This window comes from Elephantulus edwardii, unplaced genomic scaffold (assembly GCF_000299155.1).
Source record: "Elephantulus edwardii isolate Elephantulus edwardi_28Jun2011 unplaced genomic scaffold, EleEdw1.0 scaffold00037, whole genome shotgun sequence".
NCBI lineage: Eukaryota > Metazoa > Chordata > Mammalia > Macroscelidea > Macroscelididae > Elephantulus > Elephantulus edwardii.
This window is the reverse complement of record NW_006399787.1, coordinates 3090290-3099175: the sequence shown is the minus strand read 5'-3', so window position 1 is coordinate 3099175 and position 8886 is coordinate 3090290. Positions and strand designations below refer to the sequence as shown.

The following is an 8886-nucleotide window of genomic DNA, read 5'->3' as shown; positions in this document are numbered from 1 at the left end:
TGGACCCTCATCATTTCCTTCACCTGCTCCCCCCACCGACCAAACTGTGCAGCTCTGCAACTGCATCCTGGCCCATCCTCACCCTTCTGCCCCCAACCCTTACCTCCTTGTACCCCCAATATGTTTTTCCCAATAAAAAAAATAGGATTACAAAAAAAAAGATACCATAACTATCATAAGCAGATATATGCACACCCATGTTTATTGCTGCTTTGTTCACAACAATAAATAATTGGAAACAACCCAAGTGCCCATCAACAAACGAATGGATAGAGAAGTTCTGATATATTCACACAATGGTGTACTCTGCTGCATTGAAAAAAACAAGGAACTCATGAAATATTATAAAAAATGTGTGATCATGGAAAACATTATGTTGAATGAAATATCTCAGTCACAAAAGGACAAATACTACATAGTGCCACTGTTGCAAAACAGGACTGACACCAGGGTTGGGGGGAAACTAAGAAAAGAGGGGGTAAATAATGTATATTGCATTGAAACAGATGAGGGAGAGAGCTATTTAAAAGTAATATATGATCAGGTATTATTTTCGTGACAAGATTACAGAAAAAGAAATGCATAGTAATGTGGACTGTGGACTTGGAGGGGAAGGGATTGTATAACAATGAAAATAATTTTTGTTTTTCAAAGAGAAAAGTGAACTGGGTGGAGGAGTGGGCAGAGAGGAAAATGTGCAGCAGTGAACGAATGGGGAGGAATTAAATGGGAAGAATATGCTATAAATATATTTACAAGTTGCATTAAAACATATTTGCATAGTCAATAAAGTACGAATAGTCATTGTTCAGGTAAAAAAAAAAAACCAAGTTGGCAAATCAGATTCTTTCCACTTCCTTTTACTCACTGAGGATCTAAAGTTCTCCTTGGATTCCCTTAATTTTAAAGTAATGTTTTAGGATAAAGGCTAAAATTGCTCCTCTGGTGGGAGGGTAGAAAAGAGAGGGACAGAGAAGAGCAAAGGGCTGAGAGTCGAGCAATGTGTCAACACAAACAAATGGAAATCATCAGCAGACATTAAAGGGAAATTACTTTCATATCTAGAAATTATACCACAGTAAAAGAGACTGATAGATACAGCTGTGGTTATTAGGACAACATAATGGTGTTTGTTCAAAGCAAGCAATGGAGTAGCAGCAGGCTTGCTAGAGCAGGCTTTCAGATGTTAACAGTAATACAAAAGGGACATGTACCAGATAAGGCAATAAAATAACCCAAGGAAAAACAACAAAGATCAAGCCCTGGGTTAACGTGATGAAGAGGGAGTGATGTGAGGAGGGTTTTATGGATAATTTTCTAGTCGAAAACGTTCATTTGAAGTATCTAACAGGTTAACAGTTTCACAGTCTGAGTGCTCCTGGTGGTGACTGGCTTTCTATCTAGTTCCATGAGATTTTGAGTTTGCAAAGCGTAATGACTGGTGTCAGAATGGAGATTGTTGTTGTTGTTATGTGCCGTCACGTCGTTTGCGACTCATAGCGACCCTATGTACAACAGCCCTAAACCATGCTCTATCCAGAATGGAGATAGAGCGTGTATAAAGTTGGCAACTTGTCTTTTACAAAGTGACATCATGGGAAATATAACTTAAACTAATGTGTCCCAGTTGTCCTTTGTGATGTGTAATTGGGATAAAGCATATAATTGGAAATGAATGTAAAGAATAGAATAATATAAGGTTTTCTTCTGTAGAAAACATCTTTTTAAAAAAAAAGAAAGAAATCATCTTTAAGGGCAGTGTCTCAAACACAGCACAATCATTTCTGTAGAAATGATGCTTTCTTCCTTTTTAGGAACACATTTTGCCTGAGCAAAATTATTACACATTTAAGATTAAGAATGCTCGCTGAAGTCAAGGATTCTGAAGCTTTGTCTGATGTACTCTGGGCATTTTGCAAGGAGAGACTGGTCCTTGAAGAGGGACATCATGTTTGGGAGAGTGGAGGGACGAGGGACGACGCAGGAGGGGAAGACCCTTGATGAGATGGATTAATTCTGTGAGTGGGGTGGTGGGAATGAGTGTGTTTGAGATGGCGAAGTTGGCACAGGATAGAACGGCTTTTAAGACTCTTGTACATAGGGTCACTATGGGTCGCAAATGACTCAATGGCACATAACAACAACAACATTGAGAAATACAAGTTTTTACTTTTGTAAGAGAGATATTTGCTCTCTTCTCTTACCACTTTAAAAAGTCCTTCTGGAATTCTACAATTGCAAGATGCCAAAGGAAGGAATAAGTACACTTTTCCTATCACTCACTCACCTACTGCCTTTGAATTGAAACTGACCTCTATCTGACACCCTTACTCTATTGGGTTTGTGATGCTGTAAAGCACATGGAAGGAAATTGCTCACCTTTTCCCCTTATGGCCACTAGTGGATTTGAACTCCCAGAGAAGTACATCTCTTGGGTTCGCAGCACAATAATGAATGGACTATATATTCCCAAAGAGTTGATTATTTTCACATAGGGAGCTCTGATGGCCTCATGGCAGGAAGCTGTGCTGAAATCCCAAAGGCTTGAGGCCCCCAGCTGCTCTGCAGGGGAAGGATGGATACTCTCTTGCATGCAATTAACTGCCTCTGAAATCCCGCCAGAGGGTCTGCAATGGGTTGGTTCCAACTCTATGATACACAACAACTATTACATAGTTATTTTCATAAAGTTTTAGAGAAAGGATTAATCTATAACTCTTGTTAAAAATTTACATAATCAGCCAACCAATTCTAAATCAGTAAGCATCATACCACAATGATTATAATCCCCTATTTCTCTCGTATGCAAACTATATTTCTGATTTGGTGGCCCACTTAGAAATGTCTTCCATCCTCTGAGTCTGCAAGTCTGACAGCAATGGAGGAGTTAATTAAGACTTTATAAATCCTGTGCCTTTAAAAGATTTTAATTTTTTTTTTTTATGTTCAACAGACCTTGAGAAAGTTTGACTGACATTCATGATAATTACATTTGGAGATTAAAATAATTTAGTGTTTCGAAAGGTATACACTTTCTGCGCCATATTGGGCCTCAGATGATTATGACTTCCTTCATATAATTTTACTTGGGTGTTGAAACGCATTTGATGTGAATGTAATAGTCATTTTAATGGATATTGTTAATTCCTTGTTTCCAACATAATAGATAAAGGGGGTTTTAATTAAATTCACTGTATAAGTATTTATCAGGGGTAAAAAAGGCTCATAGAATGATTATTTTTCTGGCACGACATATAAGAACATCGTGTAAGACAGGGAAGAGAGCATTATTATAGTGTGGCTGGCATTAGAAGTCAGACTAATTTCACCCTCTTTGTAAGAGAACTTTACAAGCTCTAAACCACCATATATACACACACAAAAAAAAAGATTGAGCCCTTGAAAGTATTATTTCCATAAGGGACCAGTACAACATTATTGTTTCTCTCTTTTTTCAAGCCTAATGAAACTCGGAAGAAACAGTCCAAGTATTCCCAGGCACTAGAAGTCTTCATGAAGAGCCGCTGTGGTAAGAAATCATGAGATATCTTGCCCCCCTCAATAGCTCTATTCTGTACACCAGCTCAGAATATCATGAGAACGTTCTCTCTTTGGGTGTTTTGGGGACAATCCTGGTTATAATCCTTGGCTGATGAAGGGCTCAAAGTCAATGGCATGGTTTCAAAGGAGCTATGATATCATGGACGGGAACATTCTGGGAATGAGAATCCAGCAAGAACCATTAAGATGTCTAGCCTTTTTTGATGGGAGAAGAAAATCTGAATTATTTCTTTAGTAGAATTTTACAACATACTATTGATTGACCAGCTCTGTCTGATCTTTCTAGTAGTTTTGATGGTTGTGACTTCTCCCTCCTTTTCCAGAAACCAAAGTCAACTATTTTTTTGCTTTAAAAACAGCAAAACAAACCAAACTCAATCCTTGCCTTCTTCTAATGTCGATGCCATTTCTTTCTTTTATTTTAACACTCACTCTTTCTTACTGACTCTGTGTCTGCCTTCCACTCCCAATGTAAAAGTAACCTCCAATGTTTTTCCCAATCTTAACGTAATTTTATTTCAGTAAATATTCATTAAGAGCCTACTATGTATTTGGCATTGAGATAGGCACTTCATAAAAAGATAAATACACTATTAAGAAACTTGAACAGTAATATAAAAGTTAAAAATTCTTAAACGGCATTAAATAGGGTAACAAAGTGTTATAGGTGCCGGGATAAATATATGAGCTTAAAAAAAAACAGAAAATACTCAAGTAAGGAAATGGACTTTTGGATTCTTCTTGAAGAAAGATCATGAAGAAGCCCTTTGGGAGAAAAAAATTGACTCTTGTTGCTGTTCCTATGCTGTTGAGTTGACTCTGCCTTATAGCGACCTCATTACCAAATGGTAATGAACAATGGATCTGAACTGTGCCTAATTCTGTATCATCCTTTTCATCTCTGAAATACTCAAGATCATCGTCAGAGTCACTGTGTCAATCCATCTCCTTAACGGTCTTCCTCTCTTTTGCTGAGCCTCTACCTTTCCAAGCATGATGTTTTCTACCAAGGACTGGCTTCTCCAAATGGCACACCCAAAATATGTGAGATGAAGCTTCACTATTCTCCAAGGAACACCTTGGCTACACCTTCTTCAGGATACGTTCGTTTATTCTTTTGGTAGTCCATGGGATATTCAGTATTCTTTCCTAACACCATAACGCAAAGGCATAAATTCTTCTGTCAAATTTAGTCATCATCTGACTTTCAGATGAATAACAAGTAATTGACAAAACCTCCCTGGCTTGTATCAAGTGAACCTTGGTCTTCCTTAAAACTACTCCACAACACACATGAAGTAGTTACTCCACAGTATAGTGTTACTCATTAGCACATATGGAGTAGGAGTGTTATGGAGTCTCCGTAACACTATCTATAGCACATACAGTAATGGCTTTGGTTGGCTAGGCCTTCTAAAATGTGATAGAGAATAATAGAAACTGACTAAAGAGTATCAGGGAAGTAGGTTCTGGTCTTGGTTCCTCAATTTGAAAACTGTGGCTACATTACTTGAACTCTGTTGAGTTCACTCTTAGGTGAACTGAAAAGAAGCACACTTCCTAGAATTGTTGGAATACCATCTGAGATTATAAATGGATGTTGCCCAGCAGCATTTGATTCCTGGTAGCTCTTCACTCCTAGAAGCAATTCTACCTACATACAACATGTTAAATTCATGATATTTTAAATATAATTGTAATATGCTATAAATTGTTGAAATGAATTAAAGAGTTCTTACATCTATTATTCTTTTATTAGTTACAGCAGGAAATATAAAGAGGTAAGGCATAGAGCCTGGCATAAATATTTAAGAGAATGGTTTCTTATTCTGATGTTTTAAAACTATAAAAAATCACCCATCCAAATTAGGGAAAAGAATCACCTGTCCACAAATGCCAATTCTGTTCATGAAGGGTTTTTTTTCTTTTTCTCTTTCTCTGTTCTATCTCAAGTTCTCAGAGCCTATGCCCACAAAAATAGCCATTTTCAGTCTTTTTTTTAACCTCACTCTTTTCACATTTTTTCATATTCTCTACAATTATTAATCTTTCCTATAAAGTCCAAACATTTGATATCTTCTTTTCAGCTCCATTTTGTGATTTAAATTCTCTATCAAACAATATCATTGATATCACATGCAAGCAAGATTCTGATGAAGATTGTCTAAAAACCACTGGAATGGCACATGAACAGAGAACTGCCAGAAATGCAGGCTGGGTTTAGAAGGGTCATGGTACTAGGGATAGTGCAGTTAATGTTAGATGGATCTTGGCTGAAAGCAGGGAGTACCAGAGGAATGTCTATCTGTGTTTCATTAATTTTCCAAAGACATTTGACTGTGTGAATCACAACAAACTGTGGCTGACTCTGGGACAAATGAGAATCCCAGAACATTTGATTGTGCTAATGTGAAACATAGACTTGGATCAGGAGGCAGTCATCATAACAGAGCAAGGAAACTGCATGGTTCAAAATTGGGAAGGGTGTATGCCAGGGATGTGACCTCCACCACTAGATGACACAACCCTGCTTGCTGAAACTGAGGAGGATCTGAAGTGCTTGCTTCAGAAACTCAAGGACTACAGACTTCAATATGGTTTGAGACTCAATATAAAGAAAACAAAAATTCTCACCACTGGGCCAATTTGCAGCATCAGGATGGATGAAGAGATTAAGATAGTTAACAGCTTTAGTTCACTTGGCTTCACAGTCAACACTCTTGGCACTTGCAGCCAGGAAATTAAAAGATTAATTGCATTGGGAAAGTTTGCTGTTAGGGACCTCTCAAAAGTACTGAAGAGCAACAGTGTCTCCCTGGAGACTAAGGTGTGTCTGAAACAGGCCATGGTCTTTGCAATCACAGCACAGGAGAGGAAGAACCTCTTTGAGATTGATTGATTCAGTGACTGAGGTAATGTAGGTAGGTGTGTCTGAGACAGTCACATTGCCACAGGATAGAGCAGGGTTTAGGGCTGTTGTACATAGGATCACTAGGAGTTGCAGGTAACTCGATGGTGCATAACAAGAGGTAGTGGTAACATTGGGTGGTTGTCAAAAAGATTATAATAAGAGAACTGAAGGATAAAGTGGTAGAGACTAATCTAATACACTGATGATTAACAAATATAATTGACTAACACATATGAACAATATAAAGTCAAAAGAACTGAAAATATGTGGACCTGAGAATATATTATTAACAGAGGGGGTCTAGCTCAGTGAGTCACAACATCATGCTGTCTAAATATTAGAATACAGATTAGGAGAGGAAATGTGGTGGATTTCTTTAGTTGTTCCAAGTTCATTTTTCTTCTTTTTAATAAGGAGAGCTGTAATACATTATTACTGAAAGTTATTCTTGAGAAATATACCAACTGGCCCATTGTCACAACTGGCTTCCATTATGGCTCAAACAAGCATTTATTTTAAGGGGGACACAAAATTGTTTTGTATTTATGTAAACTTAACAAATTAGAAGGAGGTTATTAAACTCTCAGTATTGATGAAATTTGTCATGAAACGTAAGGAAGGAAAATGGTGATGAGGAATGACTAAGAAGCTTGTTTTCTGACTAGAAAACAGGGGTAGGTAGCCTGCCATTTTCCACTAACGTATAGGAACCAGGCACACATTCCTGGAAGTTTTGAAGGTAATGATCTAGCGGGTAAGGAATTGTGCTTCTAAACCAAAGATAAGATAGTTGAATCCTCCAGCTACCCCAAGGGATATTTTGAATGATTTATGGCCTCTAGAAACCCACTAGAGGGTCAGCTATGATTCAGACCCAGCTGGATGGCAACCGTGGTAATTGGTTGCCAGGTCCTTTGTCTTTTTATTGTCCACACACCAGATTTAAAAAAAAAAAAAATCAGTTGACCAAATAATTTTCAATTCTCAATCAGAATATAATGTTACAAAATTGTTCATACATAATAGAAAGGATCAAATGTAGGCTCTTTTTTTTTTTTATTTGAGACATGATGGGGGGAAAATCTTACAGGAACACATGGGAAAAGAAGACATGATTGCATTGATAGAGACAATCTAGCCAGAAAGCTTTGTCAGTTCTGAGTGTGATATGCTAAAGGGCTGAAAGGAATTAGTACTCTTCTTCTTCCTCTCCCTTTCTTCAATAGAATCCACACCCACCTCCTCATAATCCTTCTCAAGGGCAGCCATGACCTCACGGGCCTCAGAAAACTCTCCTTCCTCCATCCCCCTCACCCACGTACCAGTGAATAGAGGCACACTTGGCATACATCAGACCAATCTTGTGGTCCAGGCAAGCCCAGGCCTCAGCAATGGCTGTGGTATTGCTCAGCATGCACACAGCTCACTGTACCTTGGTCAGGTCTCCACCAGGCACCGAAGGGGAAGATTGGTAATTAATACCAACCTTGAAGTCAGTGGGACACCAATCCACAAACTGGATAAGACATTTGGTCTTGATGGTGGCAATGGCAGCATTGACATCTTTGGGAACCACATCGGAGACCAGTGACCTTGTCTTGGACCAAATAAGAAAACTGACCAGTGCACAGGTCCCCAGAGCTTCTTGGTTTTCCACAGCTTTGGTGGGGGAACTGGTTCTGACTTTCTATCCCTGATGATGGAGCACCTATCTGTTGATTATGGCAAGAAGTCCAAACTGGAGTTCTCCATTTACCCAGACCCCCAGATTTCCACAGCTGTGGTCGAGCCCTACAACTCCATTCTCACCACCCACACCACTGTGGAGCACTCAGATTGTGTCTTCATGGTAGACAATGAGGCCATCTATGACATCTGCTGCAGAAACCTTGATATTGAACGCCCAATCTACACTAACCTTAACCACCTTATTAGTCAGATTGTGTCTTCCATCATTGCTTCCCTCAGATTTGATGGTTCCCTGAATGGCAATCTGACAGAATTCCAGACCAACCTTCTGTCCAATCCTGGCATCCACTTCCCTCTGATCACATACACCCCTGTTATCGCTGCTGAGAAAGCTTATCATGAACAACTTTCTGTAGCAGAGATTACCAATGCTTGCTTTGAGCCAGCCAACCAGCTGGTGAAATGTGACCCTCACCATGGTAAATATATGTCTGAAATACTTAATCTTGACTAGAAAACACAACTACTCCTTTTCTTCTTTACTGAAAGAACCCTGTTAGGGGCAGAAATCTGTCATGGGAAGTGAGGACCTCCCTAGAATCATAAATGTTCTAAATGAACCATGGTAATCCCATTCCTGGGCTGCATCCACTAGTTAAAACATGTCAATGGTATGTCATTAATATCTAAGGCCTTATTTGGTGCCAGTGTGTCCAGTGCACCTT

The 8886-nt window shown here is 38.8% G+C and overlaps 1 pseudogene; it reads left to right on the top strand.

Annotated features, from left to right (window-relative positions):
- Nucleotides 1-8067: 8067 nt before the first annotated feature.
- On the top strand, nucleotides 8068-8675 carry LOC102862100 (annotated as a pseudogene).
- The last annotated feature ends 211 nt before the right edge of the window (nucleotides 8676-8886 follow it).